This window comes from Rhinatrema bivittatum, chromosome 11 (genome assembly GCF_901001135.1).
Source record: "Rhinatrema bivittatum chromosome 11, aRhiBiv1.1, whole genome shotgun sequence".
Lineage (NCBI taxonomy): Eukaryota > Metazoa > Chordata > Amphibia > Gymnophiona > Rhinatrematidae > Rhinatrema > Rhinatrema bivittatum.
The window spans coordinates 33,215,289-33,235,913 of record NC_042625.1 but is presented as its reverse complement, the minus strand read 5'-3'; the positions used below and the strand labels follow the sequence as shown (position 1 = coordinate 33,235,913).

Genomic DNA, 20,625 nt, shown 5'->3' with positions numbered 1-20,625 from the left:
TCCTTGACATCACCACTACATAAAGGGGGTGCAGCACTGACAGGAACCAGTATCCTCTGCCTCCAGCAGATGGTAGGTCTCACTGGTAGTGCAGCAGGAATATCTGCGAAGCATTGATGCAGCTAGGACTAGGCCCCTGGTATGATCAGGCAAGCAAACCCACCCAAGAGGTTCCCAGTCACAGGAGGACTTTTTTTTTTTTTTTTTTTTTTAAAGAAAAGAAAGGAGCTTTGAAATCTGGTCTTTTGGCATTGTTTGGAGATCTTCCTGCAAACCTTCCCCTTCCTTCACTCCCCTGCTCTGCTCAGCAGCCTACAGTGTCTTTAAGACCAAAAAAAAAAAAAGCTGCTTTCTGGCCCGAAGAGAGGCTTTGATACAGGCCACGGTACCACTTCAGGCAGAGAGAGAGTACGTGCAAGCTCCAGCATCAGGTAAGAGCCTGCGGCGATGTAAGTTTACCAGCAGTTTCCGTTTGTGGGGGTGAACTTGTGGCGCTATGAACAGGCTGGAGAGGGGTCGCCGCTGTGGAGCATGCGGCTCCGAGAGACCCCCATCGTCGTCCGGGCCCCTCTGTCTAATCTGTGTGCAGTCTTCTCAGTCCTCTTTGGCCGTGGGGAAGGTGACCTCCACTAATGTGGTCACAGCATGCTTCGAAGGAGGCCTCAGGTCCTGGGGGCTTTTGCCAGGAGTACCTAACATTGGGCCTTTCTCCCACAGGTGTCTCAGGATCCTCTCCGCTTCAGATAGATTTGGGTGATCCCCCAGTGTGCTTCCCATTGTTATTCCTCAGGATCAGGATTTTTAATCCCAGGACAAGAGGTTTGAAGAGCTATCTCCAGAGTTTTTGTGCCATGCAACAGCCTGAGGGAACGTGCAGCACCGTTCCTAACTCCAGCAGGCCTCTTCCAGAGGCTCCAGTGCCCAGTAAGTGTCCTCAGGGGCCCACAGAGCTATCCCTTCCCAGGCTTGGAAGAGCATCAGGATGATCACAAGGATCTTTTGGACTCTGCCAGCTGTACTTTTCTGGAGAAAGGAGAGGTCCCCTCAGAAAGGGAGGATGATCGTTATCCACATCTTTCATAGGGATGAGATTTCAGCTTTAATTAACGAGGTGATTGTCTGTTTCCAGACTGTGAATCCCAAAGTAGAGGAGGTTCCTATTTGGGATACAATGAACAGGACCTGCAAAATCCCTAAAGCTTGTCCTTTATATTCCAATGTGGAACAGATGGTTCTGGCAGAGCGGGAGTCCCCCGAGAGTGACCCCAGGAGTGCAAAGAATCTCCTTAAATTCTATTCCCTTTCACACGATGCAGTAAAGTGTTTGTTTCAGATTCCTCTAGTTACGTGTACAAATATCCCAGTGCAGAGGAGCACCTCCCTTCGGGATCCTCAGGACAGATGGCCTGAACGTCATTTAAAACATGTATTTACTTCTGTGGCGCAAATCTCTATTTGTGGTGTTCGTTGTGTGGGCACTCTTGTGTTTGGATTCAACAGCTCCTGGATGTAGAGGAGGCAACCGGGATGGAATAAACAGTGGCTTTCTTAGCTGATGTGCTGTAGGATTTGCTTCAAAGATTTTTTCGCTCAGTTGCTTTAGCCGTGACCACCAGAAGACTCCTCTGTCTTCGCAGTAGATAGGCAGATAGCTAAGTCATGTTTGGGGAAGCTTCTGTTTGAAGGATCTGAAGCAGCTAGTGCAGAACCTCAGAGATCCAAAACCATAGCAGCTCCTTGAGGCTAAAGCCCAGTCCCTTTTTTTTATGATTCTTCTAGAAGTCTGAATCAGTTCTGGGATGCCAGATGCTATAGACCAAGCAAGTAATCGTATTTATACTCCTTTCAGGGGTCTTGGGGTAAAAGTCAATCCAGTCGGGGCTTCTTAAAGCCTGATCCTAACTCCATTTCCTTTGCTCAATGAAGCGCAGCAGGTTCGCTTTCTGGTGTTGTCGTGGGTGGTTGTATACAGCAATTTTACCAAGACTGGGCCCAAATGCCTTAGAGTTCGCTGTTTTACTACCCAACGCCTTTATCGTGTCTATGTGCACTTCAGTCACCAAACAAAGAGCAGAACAAGATGCTCTGATAAGGCTTTACCAGTTGCATGCTGCGAGTCCAGTCCTTCTTGCCAAATGGGGGCTTGGTCAATATTCCATTTATTTTACAGTTCCAAAAAAAAGACAGAACCATCAGCCCCATTCTTGATCTGAAAGGAGTTAACAGCAATCTCCAGATCTCCCATTTCAGGATGGAGATTCTGCGTTTGGTGCTCATGGCAGTTTTGCAGGGCGAGTACCTGTCCTCTCTGGATCTGTCAGAGGCTTATTTTCATATTCCACTCAGATGGGAAGATCAGAATTATCTCCATTTTTGCATGCTGCAGCTGCATTTTCAGTTCAGGGCGCTTCCTTTCAGTTTGGCAACAGCACCACCAACTCACTAAGGTCATAGTAGTAGTAGCAGCAGCGTTTTTGAGAATGGATCTTGGTTCATTGGACAATTGGATGATCAGAGCCAAGTCTTATCGAGAAGGTGTTCAGCTGTCCAACAGAGTAGTCTGTGTTTTAGAAGGCTTGGGTTGGGTGGTCAATTTCGTAAAGAGCAAATTTGTCCCAGCTCAATCTTTGGACAATTTGTAGATGCACTTCAAAATGAAGTTGGGTCTAGTGCACCTTACTACAGACAGGATGGACAATTTGATCAAACAGGTGCAGTCCTTTGTTGCTCTGTCAGCCCCCAAAGCCTAAGATTAGCTGCAGTTTCTAGGTTCCATGGCAACCACTATGGATCTAGTTCCCTGGGCCAGGGCTCATATGAGGCCCTCTCTCTCTTATCTTGCTGGTCTTTCCTTTCTCAGTACTACAAGATCAGTCTTCCTGTCTCCGCTGCAGTGAAGGATAGTCTTTGGGGGTGGGCATTACCTTGGAACCTTATGCAGGGGGGTGGGGGAAGGTCAGTTTATCTCACCACCAACCCCTCCCCTCTTGGATCATAGTCATGATGAATGCAAGTCCTTCTGGTTGGGGAGCATATTGTCTGGATCAGGTGGCCATTAGTACTGGTTTCCAAAGGAGGAAATATGGTCTATCAATAGACTTGAGCCCAGACCTATCCATCTTGCTCCGCTTTAATTTTCTTCCACTACACAGGGGAAAGCATTGAGAGTACTCTCTAACAATGTCACACTGGTGGCATACATGAATAGACATGGTGGAACCAGAAGTCGGGGTGTCTTGAAGGAGACAAATATGCTTTTTCCTTGGGCAGAAGAACTTCTGCAGAACTTATTGGCCCACACTGCAGGTCAAGAGAACATTCAAGCCAGTTTTCTCAGCAGCAATCTTCTAGACCCAGAAGAGTGAGAATTGAGCCAAGCAGCTTTCCAGCAAGCGGCCCCACATGCACTGAATGGCAACTCACAAGAATGCCCAAGTTCCACCAAAATTCAGCCCCTCAGGCTATACGAGTAGCACCAAAGGGACACTTGGTCCTCACCTGCTAATTTTCATTCCTGTAGTACCACAGCTCAGTCCAGACTCCTGGGTTTTGCCTCCCTGCCAGCAGATGGAGACAAAGTTTCATTGACACTGTACATAACCCAGTGTGCCACCTGCAGTCTCTCAGTACTGACCTGTACCCAAGCCAAGATGACAGCAACCATAAATTTCTGAGCAGACCTTTCCTGTTCATACCCAGATCAGTCCAAACAACTGGGTATTGCATCCCTACCAGCAGATGGAGCCAGAGAATTAAAAAATGAGGCACTGCTACATAACCAAGAGTGCCACCTGCAGCCCCTCAATATTTCTCTGTCTCCAGCAAATGGTAGAGGTACAAACCTGCAGTTCTAAAAAGTTTGGAAATAGGGAAGAGAAGTTGGTGTAGTTCCCCAAGGTGTTAGGTTCCCTTGTGGGCCATCCCTTAGGTTGAGCCAGGCGTCCAGGGGGTTGGAAACTCCTGTCTAGTGTAGCCTGTTGCTTCCGGAGGATTTGATAGCCAGGGGATTGGCTTCCTCTTACTTCCGACGTCTCCTCCTGCCACCCGCTGCTCAAGGAAATACCCTTTTTTGTTCTATGTTCATTAATTTAAAAAAAAAAAACAAAAAAGACATTTTAAGGAAGGGTTGTTTGTTCCTATGAGGCTGGGAGATTCAGTCTGAGGCGCTCAGTCAGCGGTAGCTGTTCAGGCCTGCAGGAGGGAGAGCTGAAGGAGTCTGCCACTGTTTCCTTTTTTCCTGAAGGGGGGTGGGGGGGAGCTTGTTCTGCAGTCAGTCTGGGCTTCAGTTGCTGTAGCCGACTGCATGTGGCTTGAGCTAACATTTCGGAAGTTTTCCCCGGAGCGGTGCAGCAGCCACGTAGTACGGCCTACTTCAGTGTCTGCGTGCTTGAGCCACGTTGTGCTTCCTGCCGCATGAGGATAGTGCCTAAGTTGCGTGTGGCAGCTTGCAGGGCCTGCAGGCTCTACTCGGCTTGTCTTAATTCCCACTCTCTCTGCACAGGCTGTGCATTAGGGGCGGAGGAAATCTCTGCAGGCAGCTCCAAGGAGAGGAGGGCCGCCTGATCATCAGGGCTACAGGTTCTGTTGTGCCCATGGAGGATCGTGTCCTGGGGGCTTCACCCCACCGAGAGCCCGGAGATTTCCCCCTCCTGTGGTGCAGGGGATCAGGAGGGAGGTGTAGGCTCCGATGGCAGTCTTCTCTCGCATGGGACCAAGGAACCAGAAGAGTTTTCCCCAGAGTTTGTCCTGCTGTTACACAGAGCCTTCCTGGTGTGGAAAGGTACAGGAGAGAAGAGGTCCAGAGAGAGATGGACAAGTGCCCCATCCAAGAGGCCAAGGCTAGTGACGGCAGGAGGTTCAGGAGATCTGCTTAAGCGCCTGGGCTTACGGCGTGCTGATGTTGAGGGCGATCCCAGGGATCTGGATGATTCCAATGATACACAGGATGATCCTTCCTGCCTCCTCTCAGGAAGCGGACCCGGAGGACCCAGATGGGGGTCAGAATCCTGATCCAGATGCGGATGATCCTGATCCAGACACGAGCCCCGTGGCAGAAGGCCAGAAGGGGTCAGTCTGTTTAAAAAGGAAGAGCTCCCCCCCTCATCCTTCAGGTGTTGGAGGTTAAGATGACTCAGGAAGAATCCAACAGTGAGGGAGTGAACCTGGATCTGGATGGGCTGCATGGTCTTCCCAGTGCCTTCCTAATGCCTAAGAAGATTAAGAAGCTGATCAGCCAGGAGTGGGATTTCCCAGAAGCAGGCTTAAAGGTCGGTAGAGCTATGGCAAAGCTATATTCTTTGATGGAGGAAAACCTGGATCGCCTAAAGATTCCTAAGGTGGATGCGGCAGTCTCAGCGGTGACTAAGACAACTTCAATCCCGGTAGCGGGTTCGGCTGCTCTAAGGATGTTCAGGACCGCAAGACGAAGATTCAGCTAAAGCGCATGTTTGAGGTGTCTGCCTTGAGCCTACGAGCTGCAGTGTGTGGCAGCCTGTTGCAGCATGCCTGTTTGTGCTGGGTTTAGAAGGCAAAAGGGCAGGCTTCTTCTGGGGCGCTAAGTTCTGGGCATTCCATACGCTTAGAGGCGGGAGTGACCTATGTGGAGGATGTGCTGTATGATTTGGTGCATACGTCCGCCAGCAGCATGGTCATGGTGGTGGCGGCAAGCAGGCTTTTGTAGTTGCACAATTGGTCGGCAGACCTGTGGTCCAAGTCCCAGCTGTGTAATTTGCCTTTAAAAGGAAGGCTTCTGTTTGGCGAGGATCTGGATCAACTGATGACGTTTTTGGGGGAATCAAAGGGAACCGTTTACCAGAGGATAAGAAGGTTTTTCTTTCCAGGTCCCCTTTTTGGGATTCGTGGAGATTTTGTTCTGGCAAAGGGATCTCTCGTTCGGGCCCAGAACAGTCGTCGGGATGTCAGCAGTCCTTTCAGGGTTCCCACAGGTCCTCCAGAGACGGGGCCGGTCAAGGGACTGGAGCAGGAAAGTCTTCCCACTGATGCCAGGCTTGCCCACTCTTTGATGGAAGCAGTAGAGGGCAGGTTGTCCTGCTTTTATGGAGAGTCGGCCAAGATCACCTCTGACTGGTGGGTCCGGAAGTGGTAAGAGACAGTTACGCATTAGAATTTTCGTGCCCAGTCAGGGAGGCTTTACTGGAGTCTTACTGCTCATCACAAAACAAAGAGAAGTGGAGAGGACCCTGCACAGGTTGCTAAACTTGAGTACAATAGTTCCCATCCCTCCAAATAAGTGATGTCAGGGGAGGTACTCAATTCATTTCATGGTTCCCAAGAAAGAGGGCACTTTTCGACCCATTCTGGACTTGCAAAAGGTAAACGTAGCCTTGCGGGTTCCACATTTTGCATGGATTTGTTGCATACAGTTATAGCAGCGGTCCACAGAGGAGAGTTCCTGGCACCTTTGGATCTGACTGAGGCGTATCTTCACGTTCCCATTCGAAAGGATCATCAGAAGTTTCTATGGTTCATGGTACTGGTGCAACTGCCAGTTTTGAGCACTTACTTTCAGGTTGGCTACGGCTCCCTGCACCTTCATGAAGATGATGCTGGTAGTGGCGGCAGCCTTGAGGCGAGACGGAATGCTGGTCCATCGATTTCTGGACAATTAGCTGCTTCAGGCAAAAACAGGCAAAAACAGAAGAAGAGTGCGTTCAAAGAGTGATGGATACCCTGAGGTCTCTGGGTTGGGTGATCAATGTGCGAAGAGTCACCTGGTTCCATCTCAGTCGTTGGAGTATCTGAGAGCCCTTTTCAATACCCAGAAGAAACATAGAAACATAGAAATGACGGCAGAAGAAGACCAAACGGCCCATCCAGTCTGCCCAGCAAGCTTCACACATTTTTTTCTCTCATACTTATCTGTTTCTCTTAGCTCTTGGTTCTATTTCCCTTCCTCCCCCACCATTAATGTAGAGAGCAGTGATGGAGCTGCATCCAAGTGAAATATCTAGCTTGATTAGTTAGGGGTAGTAGGGGTAGTAACCGCCGCAATAAGCAAGCTACACCCATGCTCATTTGTTTTTTCCCAGACTATGTTATACAGCCCTTATTGGTTGTTTTTCTTCTCCCCTGCCGTTGAAGCAGAGAGCTATGCTGGATATGCATCGAAAGTGAAGTATCAGGCACATTTGGTTTGGGGTAGTAACCGCCGTAACAAGCCAGCTACTCCCCGCTTTGTGAGTGCGAACCCTTTTTTCTTCTCCCCTGCCGTTGAAGCAGAGAGCTCTGCTGGATATGCATTGAAAGTGAAGTATCAGGCTTATTTGGTTTGGGGTAGTAACCGCCGTAACAAGCCAGAGTGTTGAAGGACAGAGTGTTTCTGATAGCGGACAGGTTGTTGAAGGTGAAGGCGTAAGTGACGCGGCTGTTGAGCCTGTCAGTGCCGAAGGTCTGGGATTACTTGCAAGTGCTGGGCTCCATGGCCTTTATGTTGGACTTGGTGCCGTGGGCCTTTGCTCACATGCATCAAGGTGCTTTTGTCCAGGTTGAATCCATTGACTGAGGCGTATCACCTGCAGTTACCTCTTCTACGAGAATCCAGGTCCAGTCTTTCGTAGTGGCTGTTGAGGGCCAACCTGGAAAAAGGAGTGGACTTGGAGACCCCAATTTAGGTAGTGGTGACCACAGATGCCAGCCTCGACTAAAGGTGGTGTGCCTGGGACAGTCGACCCAGGGTCTTTGGTTAGCAGTGGAGGTTCCTGGTCAATCAATTGCCTGGAGATGAAGTTGGTGCGCAGAGCCCTGGAAGTGTTCCTGCCATTGGTACAGGGACGCATGGTTCGAGTGTTTTCAGACAATACGACAATGGTGGCATACATCAACCAACAAGGAGGGACGAAGAGTCATGTTGGCCCAGGAGGCACAGCTGTTTGTGTGGGCAGAATGCCATCTCGAGGGGATAGTGGTCTTGCACGTCGCAGGAGTGGACAATGTGCAGGCAGATTTCCCCAGCAGGCAGCAGCTAGATCCCAGGGAATGGGAACTGTCCCGGGAAGCTTGGAATCACATTTGTGCCAGAGAGAATGTTCCTCAGATGGATCTCAATGCAAAGACAGCAACATTTTTCAGTCACAGGAGGGAGTCCAGTTCGGTGGGGCTAGATGCTCTGGTGTAAAAAACAAACCGGAAACTGATCCAATATTGCAGTAGTGACCAAGACAAGAGGATCAGTGAACACCAGGAGTTCTTTATTCTGCACAAACTTCATAAAAAGCCCGACTCAGGCCGAGTTTCGGACAGGAACTCAGCCGAATAGATACCAGCGTTTAAACAGTAAAAGCCATCAAATTTACTGCCGGAAACAAATTTATTGTTTAAACGCTGGTATCTATTCGGCTGAGTTCCTGTCCGGATGTAGCTGAGCCAGTCGCTGAAGTGTTAGCGGCGGCAATCGAATGGTGGTGGCAATTGTTTGAGCATTTCTTAAGAGGCTGAACTGCTGTATGGAGACAAACCACCGGCATTACACATAATAGCCCATGAAGCAGCTCAAAGAGCGAAACTCGGCCTGAGTCGGGCTTTTTATGATGTTTTGTGCAGAATAAAGAACTCCTGGTGTTCACTGATCCTCGTCTTGGTCGCTAAATGCTCTGGTGTGCCCCCGGCCAACAGAGATTCTTCTGTATGTGTTTCCTCCGTGGCCTCTCACCGGTCGCATTCTGCAGCGCATAGAGTTACATCCTTGGACAGTGGAGGAGATGGCACCGAAGTGGCCATGGCTTCCATGGTTCGCAGATCTGATGTATCTAGCGATCGACAGGCCTCTTCAGCTGGCTCAGCTGCCAGAGTTGCTATGACAAGGATCCAAAATTTTGGATTGGGAGGATCGCTTTTGTCTCGCGGCTTGGCTTTTGAAAGGCGACAGTTGCTCCTGAAGGGATTTTCGGAGCCCGTAATTGCCACTAAGCTCCAGGCTAGGAGGCCCTCTACGTCCATGGCATATGTCAGGGTGTGGAAGGAGTTTGAGTCTCCGTGTCTTCAACAGTTTGGACTCTTTGTCAGTGGGAGTCACTCACATTTTGTCTTTCTACAAGATGGATTGTCCAAGGGCCTGGCCTATAGTTCGCTTCGCGTGTAGGTTTCGGCCTTAGGTTATCTACGGGGCAAATGGTGGGGGAAGGTCTTTGGCCTCTCATCCCAATGTAGTTTGTTTCCTGAAGGGGGTTAAGCAGTTGCACCCTCCGGTTTGGAAAGTATGTCCGGATTGGAACCTCAACTTGGTTTTGCAGGTCTTTGTAGCATGCCTTTTGAGCCTTTAAAACAAGCTTCCTTGAAGAACCTGACGTTGAAGACTGTTTTCCTGGTTGCCATATGTTCAGCCAGGCAGATTTCCGAGCTTCAGGCGCTATCTTGTCGGGATCCATCTTTGTGTATTGCGGATGACAAGGTGATGTTACATACGGTTCCCTCCTTCTTGCTGAAAGTGGTGTCTGCTTTTCATGTGAATCAGATAGTGGAGCTTCCGGCTTTTCCAGAGTGGTCTAGAGAGTATCCACAGGAGACTCTCCCTTGGATTTTTTTTTTTTTTAAACTTTACTGCTGGAGCCAGAAACATGTTCAAGAATTTAAAAGGAGAAGCAGAGGAAAATTGATTCTTACCTGATAATTTTCGTTCCTGTAGGACCAAGGATCAGTCCAGACTGCTGGGTTTTGCCTCCCTTCCAGCAGATGGAGACAGAGAAAAACTTGTAGAGCACCCCCTCTTAGCCTGGTGTGCTATCTGCATCTCTTCAGTATAAACAGTATCAAAGCAGAAATAACCTGTAGGAAAAAATTGCAGCAAATTGCAGATCAAGCAAAAAGCAAACCAGAGAACTGTCGAACTGATTAATAAAACAGAATAAACGTAGTCTTCTTTTGGTTTCTTCAGCAGAAAATTAAACATCAGAGCGGACTCTCTCAATAAACCCCTTAAGGGAGGGCGTCTGGTCTGATCCGTGGTACTACAGGAACAAAAATTATCAGGTAAAAACCAATTTTCCTTTCCTTGTACGTACCTGGATCAGTCCAGACTGCTGGGATGTACCAAAGCTTCCCTACACAGGGTGGGACATTGAGAGTCCCACTTGAAGAACACCGCTGCCAAAACTGCCATTACCTGGAGCTTGAACGTCCAAACGGTAGTGACGAGCAAAAGTGTGTAATGTCTTCCAGGTCGCCACCCTGCAAATCTTCTGCGGTGACACCATCTGGCACTCAGCCCATGAAGAGGCCTGAGCATGTAGCGAGTGCGTTTTCAAGCCCTCAGGGATAGGCCGGCCATGGCAAATGTAAACAGACGAGATAGCTTCTTTCAACTATCAGGCAATAGTCGCCTTAGATGCTTGTTGCCCTTTCTTAGCACCATTCCACAAGACGAACAAATGATCCGAAACTCGGAAAGAATTTGTGACCTCCAAATAGCGCAGGAGAACCCTCCTGACATCTAAACGCTTCAACTCCCTAGCATGCGGCACCTCCGAATCAATGTGCGAAAAAGCAGGCAGCTCCACAGACTGATTCAAATGGAACGATGAAACCACCTTCGGTAAAAATGATGGGTCCTGAGAGAGACCCACGAATCCGGAACGCGTAAAAAGGGCTTCCAACAAGAAAGGGCTTGAAGCTCAGATACCCTGTGAGCTGAGCAAATAGCCACCAAAAACACCGTCTTTAGTGTGAGGTCCTTTAAGGTGGCACATTTAAGGGGCTCAAAAGGAGCGTCACACAAGACCCTAAGTACCAAATTCAGGCTCCAGGACGGACAGACCAAACGGACTGGAGGATTCAAATAAGTAAATTAAATTAATGAGTAAGGCTTCGCAGTTAGGTGATAAAATGGGGTTGTCGACGTGCAGGTTGAAGTCACCTAAGATTATAGCTGGGGCATCTAGATTGATAAGGGAGGTAGTTATTTCGACCAGAGGAGAGGCGTCTATTTCCAGTACACCTGGAGGAGCGTAGACAAGTAGAATTTGGAGTTTTTCTGACGAGAAGCCAACTTCCAGTTTCGAGTCGGTATTGGTGGAGTGCTGAGTGAATCTGAGGTCCTTTTTTGTAGCTAGGAGGATTCCTCCTCCTTTTTTTTTTTCCCTGGCGTGGAATGGAGAAGAAGTTGTATGTTTCTGTGGGTAATTGGTTGATTATTGCAGAGTCTGAAGGTTTGAGCCATGTCTCAGTAATTGCGTATATATCCGGTTTCACATCGATGAGGTAGTCGTTTAGTATTACTGATTTCTTAGTTAGGGATTGTGCATTGAAAAGTGTTAATGAAAATAGTGTGAGGCCTAGCAGTTGGGTAATGGGAGTGATCACGATTGGTTGTGGTGATGGGCGTGTCGAGTTGAATGTCCTTTTGAAGGAGGATAGTGTGGGATGATTAGGATTGGGAATGATGGAGACATTCTTCCCAGATTGCTGGAGTGGAAGCTGGAGCGGCTGGAGTGGAAGCTGGAGCAGCAGCTGGAGCGGCTAGAGTGGCTGCTGGAGCGGCTGGAGTGGATGCTGGAGTGGCAGCTGGAGCGGCTGGAGTGGATGCTGGAGCGGCAGCTGTGGATGCTGGAGCAGCGGCTAGAGTGGCTGCTGGAGCGGCTAGAGTGGCTGCTGGAGTGGATGCTGGAGTGGCAGCTGGAGCGGCTGGAGTGGAAGCTGGAGCGGCTAGAGTGGCTGCTGGAGCAGCAGCTGGAGCGGCTAGAGTGGCTGCTGGAGCGGCTAGAGTGGCTGCTGGAGTGGATGCTGGAGTGGCAGCTGGAGCGGATGCTGGAGCGGCAGCTGTGGATGCTGGAGCGGCAGCTGGAGCGGCTAGAGTGGATGCTGGAGTGGCAGCTGGAGCGGCTGGAGTGGATGCTGGAGCGGCAGCTGTGGATGCTGGAGCGGCAGCTGTGGATGCTGGAGCGGCAGCTGGAGCGGCTAGAGTGGCTGCTGGAGTGGCAGCTGGAGCGGCTGGAGTGGATGCTGGAGTGGCAGCTGGAGCGGCTGGAGTGGATGCTGGAGCGGCAGCTGTGGATGCTGGAGCGGCAGCTGGAGCGGCTAGAGTGGCTGCTGGAGCGGCTAGAGTGGCTGCTGGAGTGGCAGCTGGAGCGGCTGCTGGAGTGGCAGCTGGAGCGGCTGGAGTGGATGCTGGAGCGGCTGGAGTGGATGCTGGAGCGGCAGCTGGAGCGGCTAGAGTGGCTGCTGGAGCGGCTGGAGTGGATGCTGGAGCAGCAGCTGGAGCGGCTAGAGTGGCTGCTGGAGCAGCAGCTGGAGCGGCTAGAGTGGCTGCTGGAGCGGCTAGAGTGGCTGCTGGAGCGGCTGGAGTGGATGCTGGAGCGGCTGGAGTGGATGCTGTAGCGGCAGCTGGAGCGGTTGGTTGAATGCTGAAGTGGTTGTAGTAGGTGCTAGATTTAAACCAGGCAGAGAGGTCTGTTAGGCTCAGGATTTTTGCTGGCGGTTACCGTATTATGGATGTAATTGCCTCCGTGGGTGTGGGTCGGGGCTCCCTTGGGGCTGCACGAAGGGGCGAAACAAAGGGGCCTGCCCCTTTGTCGCGCGGCGCCGTGCAGAAATTTAAAGCCCTAGCAGGGCTCGCTCTGATTGGCTGCGCTGGGTGGTGGGCGGGTCCTGGGTCTCGGCGCGTTTTTCTATGTTTTTGCAGGTTCGAGTGAGTTTTCCGATCGCGTTGTCGGCGCTGAGGCCTTCCGGGTGGGGAGCGTGCTCTACTGACCTTCCCCCGGTGGGGCTCGGCGCCGATCGCGCAGGTCCTCCCCCATTAAGGATTCCTTTGCAAAAACTCTGGCTTACTGGGATACATGCCTTCAAAAAATTAAACTCCTCCTCACCAGCCTAAACCTGGTATTAAATTCCAGCAAAACTGAAATACTGCTCATCGCCTCAGAGAACAACACCATCACCTCTGCACAGCAAGCCACGCCAACAACCACACAAGTGAGAGACCTAGGAGTCCTAATTGATAATCGCCTGAATTTCAAAGCCACTATTAATAAAACCACCAAAGACTGTTTCTACCAACTACAAGTGCTGAAAAGAATTAGACCTCTTTTCCATGCCCAAGATTTCAGAACCATTCTGCAAGCAATCATTTTTTCAAAATTAGACTATTGTAACGCCATCCTACTTGGCCTTCCCGCTTCATACACCAAACCGCTTCAGATGGTGCAAAATGCAGCTGCACGAATTCTGACAAATACCAGGAGAAGGGACCACATAACCCCCATTTTAAAGAGCCTCCATTGGTTACCTATACACTTTAGAATTATATACAAGGCCATTCTTACCACATACAAAAACATCCACCAACTGGCTCCTATTGACCTACAGATCCCCCTCCGACTACACAACTCGTCAAGACCAACAAGAGATGCATACAAGGGTTCGCTACAGGTACCACCGCCCAAATCCACCAGACACAGCACACTAAGAGACCGAGCTTTCTCTACAGCCATCCCACCGTTATGGAACTCCATCCCCTCAAATCTCAGAATAGAACCATGCATCTCAACCTTCAAAAAAAGACTAAAGACCTGGATATTCATACAAGCCTTCCCGGACGCTAATTGATCTAACTCTTCCAAGCCACCCCCATTCTCCACCTACACCATGGTTAACCTTATCTTCTATCGTTACTCGTGTGAATAATAACCTGTCCTTTCTCTTCTAAGCCAAGTTCTTAACACCCTGTTATATGTAACTGCCTTTTCAGCACCATTGTTATAGTTATGTTTACTATGCACCCTGTTCTATGTGAACCAGCATGATGTGACTGCTGTCTCGAATGCCGGTATATAAAAATTTGAAAGAAAGAAATAAATAAATAAATAAATGCTTCGCCCCTCGAAAACTGACCACATCTGGATGTGATGCGAAAGAACTACCATTAAACTTGCCTAGGAGACACCCCAAGGCTGCCACCTGGACCCGAAGGGAATTAAAGGACAATACTTTAGCTAAGCCTTTCTGTAAAAATGCCAGAATCTTCGGCACCGAAGAACACCCTGCTCCTTGCACCATAACTCGAACACCCTCCATACTCTAACATATGTTAACGAGGTAAAAGGTTTGCGCTTGCAGAAGGGTAACAATGACGTCCTCCTGATAATCCTTCTTTCTCAATAACCTCCGTTCAAAAACCAGGCCGCTAGACAAAAGCAATCCGCCTGATCGAAAAATATAGGGCTTTGACGTAGCAAATGGGGATGATGACCCAATCTGAGGGGATCGTCCACCGCCAGACTGAGTGGGTCCGTGAACCACGGGCATCAAAGCCATTCCGGAGCTACCAGGATTAACTTCCCTGAGTGAACCTCTATTCGGCATAAAACTTTGCCAACTAGCGGCCACGGAGGGAAGACAGAGGAGAACCGTGGTCAGCCACGGAAGAACCAATGCTTCTACCCCATCTGCTCCGTGTTAGTCTGCAACTGAAGAAGCGGGAGGCCTTCGCATTCCTCTGGGTTGCCATCAAATCCAGATGGGGAAAGCCCCATTTGCAAATGATGAGGGCCATTGCCTCCTCGGATAATTCCCACTCTCCAGGATTGATCCATCTTCGACTCAAGTAATCCGCTTGCACGTTGTCTGTGCCTGTGATGTGTGATGCTGCCAGAATGGCGAGATGCTTCTCCGCCCAATCCATGAGCTGTGATGCCTCTGCGGCTACCGGTCAACTTTTGGTGCCATCCTGACTATTGATGTAGACCACCATTGTCGCATTGTCGGACGGCACTCAGACTGCCCGATTGCGTACAATCGGCAGAAAGTTGTAGCAACAAACGATTGATGGACCACTGCGCCTCCTCCGTCGACCAGGTTCCTTGGACTGCCTGTGATTGATAGACCGCTCCCCAACTGGAGAGGCTGGCATCCGTGGTGACTACTATACACTGAGGAACTTCAAGATCCACTCCATGATGCAGGTGTTCTGGGACCAGCAACCAGCCAAGACTGGATCTTGCGGTCTCTATGAGCGGCAATGGGATTTGAAACTGTTCCAACTTCAGATCCCATCGAGAAAGCAATGCTCTCTGTAACGGTCTCATAATAGCAAATGCCCAAGGGACCAACTCCAGAATGGATGCCATGGAACAGAGGACCTGCAAGTAGTCCCAAACCTTGGGGACAGGAAGTGATAACAGGCGGCGGATTTGTTGCATCAACTTAATGATCTTGTCCGCTTGGAGGAATACCTTCCCCACCTGAGTATCGAATCGGGCTCACAAGAAGTACAATACCTGAGACGGAAGGTTGCTTTTCACCTTATTGACTACTCATCCCAGCAATTCCAGAAGACCCACGACTCTGCTGACCGCTGCCTCGCAAAGCACCTTCAACTTCACCCGAATGAGCCAGTCCAAATACTCCTTCGGAAGGGCTGCTGCCACTACCACCATCATCTTGGTGAATGTGCGAGGTGCCGTCGCAAGCCTGAACGGCAAAGCACAAAACTGGAAATGGTTGCAGAGAAATCTCTGATTATCCTTGCGAATGGCTATGTGCAAGTACGCTTTGGTCAAGTCCAGGGAAGCCAAGAATTCGCCGCTGCGGACCACCACTATTTCGGAGCACAGGGTCTCCATCCGGAAACGCAGAATCTTGAGGGCCTTGTTTACCTTTTTCAGGTCGAGGATCGGCCGGAAGGACCCCTCCTTCTTGGGGACGATGAAGTAGATGAAATTACACCCTTTCATGCATTCTGTCTGGGGGACGGATACAATGGCCCCCAGACTCAGAAGCCGGTCGAGAGTCTGTTGCGCAAGAACCACAAGGGAAGACTAGAAATAGGTCTTGGATGGGCCGAGCAAATTCCAATGCATAACCGTGTTTGATGACATCTAGAACCTATTGGTCGGAGGTTATCTTGACCCACTCCTCGTAAAATCTGGACAGCCATCCTCCCGCTCTGAGAACAGAGGAGTGGGCCGACCGTATCTCAATGAGTTGACTTGGCTCCAAACGGAGTGGAACTGGCACCATCCCTAGCAGGCCATCGGCCTAGAAAGGAATGAGACCATGGCTGCACCCTTCCCGCGGATTGTTGCTAAGTCGCTCCAGGGGTCGTATTCTGCCGGAATCTTCTTTGGCCCCAAAACGGAGCGCGGGCCGTAGAGAAGCCTCTGGAAGGTCCAGGCCTGTTCTCCAGAAGCGTGTGAACCTTATTTTTGCCCAGCGACTTGAACAGATCCAAATCCTCTCCAAAAAGAAACTTTCCCTTGAAAGGTAAAGAGCTCAACTGGGCCTTAAAAGAGACATCAGCAGACCAGTTGCGTAACCAAAGAAGTCTGCTGGCTGAGACTGCCGACGCCATGGTCCTGGAAGAAGTCCGCAGGAGGTCGTATAAGGCATCCACCCCATATGCGACCGCCGCCTCCAGGTGCTCTGCCTGAACAGATTCCTGAGGCGGAAGCTCTTGGGAAGTTAATAACTGTTGCACCCATTGTAAGCTCGCCCGGAGCATAAAGCTATTGCAGACGGCCGCCCGAATGCCCAGAACAGAAACCTCAAAAATCCTCTTTAGGAGAACCTCGAGCTTCCTATCTTGGAGATCCTTCAGGGCCACCTCTCCAGCCACTGGGATCGTAGTCTTCTTTGTGACCGCCGACACAGAAGCATCCACCTTGGGAAACCTCAAGAGCTCAAAGATCTCCGCGGGCAAAGGTTACAAATTCTCCATCGCTCAACCCACTCTGAGGCCTGCATCTGGGACATCCCACTCCCGAGTCATCAACTGTTGGAGCATGGGATGAAGAGGAAATGTCCTGGAGGGACCCCGCAACCCAGCAAGGACCAGGTCCACCGAATCATGAGGAAGGTCCACTCTGAGCTCCGCTAAGACCCACAGAATAAGCAGGTCCAATTCCTCCTTATGAAACAGGTGGACCACCTTAGAAACATAGAAATGAATCGCCTTCCAAAGGAGACGCCTTGCCGAAGTCCTCATGTAGATCCCTCCCAGGGAGGGGTGGAGGGGCTGTGAACGCATCCGACTGACCCGCTCCTGCTGTGTCGGTTACGGGGGATCCTACACCAGGAAGGGAAGAGCTCCGAAGCTTCTTTACGCGCAGAGAGCCCTGGGACTCTTGAGACCTAGGAACCTTGCTTGGGGGACCCTCAGGTCACCCCTGCACGGTAGCTCTCTTCTGTTGTGTCCGAGTAGCTAGAAATGCTTTGTGCATTAAAAGCGCAAAGTCTAGCAAAAAGGCCTCAGGGCCACCCCCCCTGTCGACAGGGTATCGTACTCACCATCAGAGCCCTCTCTGGACCACTCCTGCGGGTCCTCTGGGCTGCCAGGGACTGGAGAAAGGTCGGGAGGGAGTTCCCCTCCCCCTAATGCTCTTGCCTGAGCCGCAGCAAAAGTTTCCAAGATGGCCACCGTTCCCACGCTCAGTGAGAACAGATTGGCTTGACTGCCCTGACTAGCCTGCCTCTTGCGAGACCCAGGCAGCAAATCCAAGGTGCCCTCCCCGCCTGGAAGGCACCAAACACAAAGACCTCAGCGTGAGAGCTGAGAATCGGACTCCCCGCAGGCGGTACAGCGAGACGGGCATGGCAATAACGGTTGGGGGGGGGGGGCCGAGGAGAGGCAGAGAAAAAAATGGCATGAGTACCACAGCTCAAGTCAAAAATGTGCCCCCTCCGACCGAGCGCTCCCGCAGGAAAGCACTGTGCCCTGTGTCCTGGATCGGGCCGCTGCTATAATTTTCTTTTTTCCCCTCCTTTGATCCGACCTGGACTGAGGGGGAGGGACCGGACTACCAGTAATCACCCCTGGTGTCTTACCATTGAGGAGCCACACAGGATCACCAACCCCAGCTCCAGGTTAAGAGGGAGTGCTCTACAAGTTTTCCTGTCTCCATCTGCTGGAAGGGAGGCAAAACCCAGCAGTCTGGACTGATCCTGATACATACAGGAAACAAACATATCCTAAGAGCAAGGAAGGAGAGGAAAAGAGTGGTAAAACTTTTTATCAGTCCTACTGAAATCCCCTTACTCCTGGATTACACCACTGAAGGAGGAAGCAAACTGCTTTGGATCTGAATTGCCTCTGAATACTCAAGGAGAGTAGAGCAGAAGGGGGGGGGGAGGGGGAGGGGAAGGAGAGAGGGAACCAAGTACTCACACAGTGGTAGCCCTCTGGTCTCCAGTGGTGATCCACTGAGAGGGAGGGAGCATGAAGCTGTCACTTACACAAACATTCACTTCGGTTTAGGGCCAGACTCAGCTGAGAAAGAAAAACTGGTTAAATGCTAATTTTCGTTCCTGGAATACTACGGATCATTCCAGATTCCTGGGATTATGCCTCCCTTCCAGCAGATGGAGACAGTGAAAGTTCCACTGGCACATAACCCGGAGTGCCACCTGCAGTCCTTCAGTATTGACCTGTACCCGAGCCAAGATTCGCTACCTAACAATCCTAATGAAATGCCATCATCCCACAAACAAACAAGGGGGGAAAAACGGTAAAACCCCACCTTGAAAGAAAAATTCTTTGTTTCATAACTCCAAACCAGGAGAAGAAACTTGAAATCTTAAGCAGCTCTGCAATAGAACCATGACAGAGGTACAAGCAGCATCTCCCCCACACCAGGGTGGGACTCTGGACTGATCCGTGGTATTCCAGGAATAACCATTAGCAGGTAAGAACCAATTTTCCCTTCCTGTTCATACCCAGGTCTGTCCAAACTCCTGGAATGTACCCAAGCTTCCCCAAGTAGGGTGGGACTGTGAGAGTCTCGTTCCAAAGCCAGTAATCTCTGGGGCTTGGACATCCAAATGATAATGTCTAGCAAAAGTGTGCAATGACTTCCAGGTAGCCACCCAACAAATTTCTTGTGGCAACACCAGCTGACACTTGGCCCACAAAGTTGCCTTAGACCAAACCGAATGTGCCCTCAATCCCTTTGGAACCAGACGCCTCTTACAGATATAAGCCAAGCTTATTGCCTCTTTCAACCATCTTGCTATCGTGGATTTTGAAGCCTTCTACCCTTTCCTAGGACCGCTCCATAGCACAAAGAGATGGTCTGACACCCTGAAACTATTGGTGACTGAGGTAATGCAACAAAGCCCTTTCATAAAACAATCACACCAGGTCCTCCCCCATTTAAATAATTACAAAACAAAACAGCAAAGGATGTTCACCATAAGGAGAGATGCTTTAAAAATAAAGGAAAATTGGTTCTTACCTGCTAATTTTCATTCCTGTAGTACCACAGATCAGTCCAGACCATAGGTTAAGCCTCCTGTCCAGTAGATGGAGACAGACTAAAACTGAAAGGGTATCCTATATCAGGACAGAGCCTACCCTGCATCCCCTTCAGTATAACCATTGTCAAAGCAGAAAAGTAGAAAGACAACGAGTATAAGGTCAAGCAAGTAAAAAGATAGCTGGTAAATCAGTGAAACACGTGAATACTAGAACCAGTGAATGAACTCTGTAAATAAGCGCTCTTGTATCCATGTTCATCTTAAGAGATGCTTCCGGTGCCATCACTGAAATCCAGGAAGAAAGATATCCAGGGATACCTGTAAAACCAGAAGGAAAAAAACTTCGAGCGGACAGACCGATAAACACATGGGAGAGCGTCTGGACCGATCCGTGGTACTACAGGAACAAAATTTAGCAGGTAAGAACCAATTTTCCTTTCCCTGTATGTACCCGGATCAGTCCAGACCATGGGATGTACCAAAGCTTCCCCTAAAGAGGGTGGGATCGAGACAGTCCCGCTCGAAGAACCTGCCGCCCGAAGGACCCAAACATTGGCGCCCTAACCTCCAGACAGTAATGCCGAGCAAAAAGTATGCAGAGATTGCCACGTAGCTGCTCTGCAAATCTCCGGAGGAGAGACAGACGGACTCACCACCCATGAAGTTACTTGAGAACGCAAAGAATGAGCCTCGAGGCCCTCTGGGACCGCCCGGCCCTGACAAATATAGGCAGATGCAATCGCCTCCTTCAACCAAACGAGTAATCGTAGCCTTAGAGGCCTTGTTGCTCCTATTTGGACCACTCCAGAGAACAAAGATGATCCGAAACTCGGAACTCATCGGTAACCTGGAGGTAGCGCAGCAAAACCCGCTTCACATCAAGCCGCCTATCTTCGGTAAGAAGGAAGGTACCGTCGTGAGGGAAACTCCTGAATCAGAAAACTTTAGGAAGAACTCCCGACAGGTCAACGCTTGAATCCCCGACACTCTCCTGGCGGAGGAAATGGACAAATAGAAAAAAAAAAAAAAAGAAACCGTCTTGAGTGTTAAACTTTAAGAGTTGACCACCGGAGAGGTTCAAAAGGAGCCGCACAGAGAGCCCCAAGGACCAAGTGAAAACTCCACGAGGGACAAATACCCTGAACAGGCGGCTTTAAGTGCTTTGCACCCTTGAGGAAACGAATGATATCTGGATGAGCCGCCAACGAATATCCACCAACTTTACCCAAGAGAAACCAAGGGAGGACACTTGGACCTGCAAGGAGCTGAAAAACAAACCTTTGGAGAGGTCCTGCTGAAGAAAGGAAAGGACTTGGGATACCGGAGCTCGACGAGCCAGTATGCCGGATTCTACACAGGCAGGCTTGAAGATTTCCAAACGTGGACATAGGCAAGAGAGGTAGATGGTGTCCGTGACTGAAGCAGGGT

At 50.1% G+C, this 20,625-nt stretch overlaps 1 protein-coding gene across 2 annotated transcripts in view; it reads right to left on the bottom strand.

Moving 5' to 3' along the window:
- The window catches only part of TCHP (trichoplein keratin filament binding), a 67,713-nt gene that overhangs the window by 21,814 nt on the left and 25,274 nt on the right, over window positions 1-20,625 (bottom strand). The window lies entirely within an intron of this gene.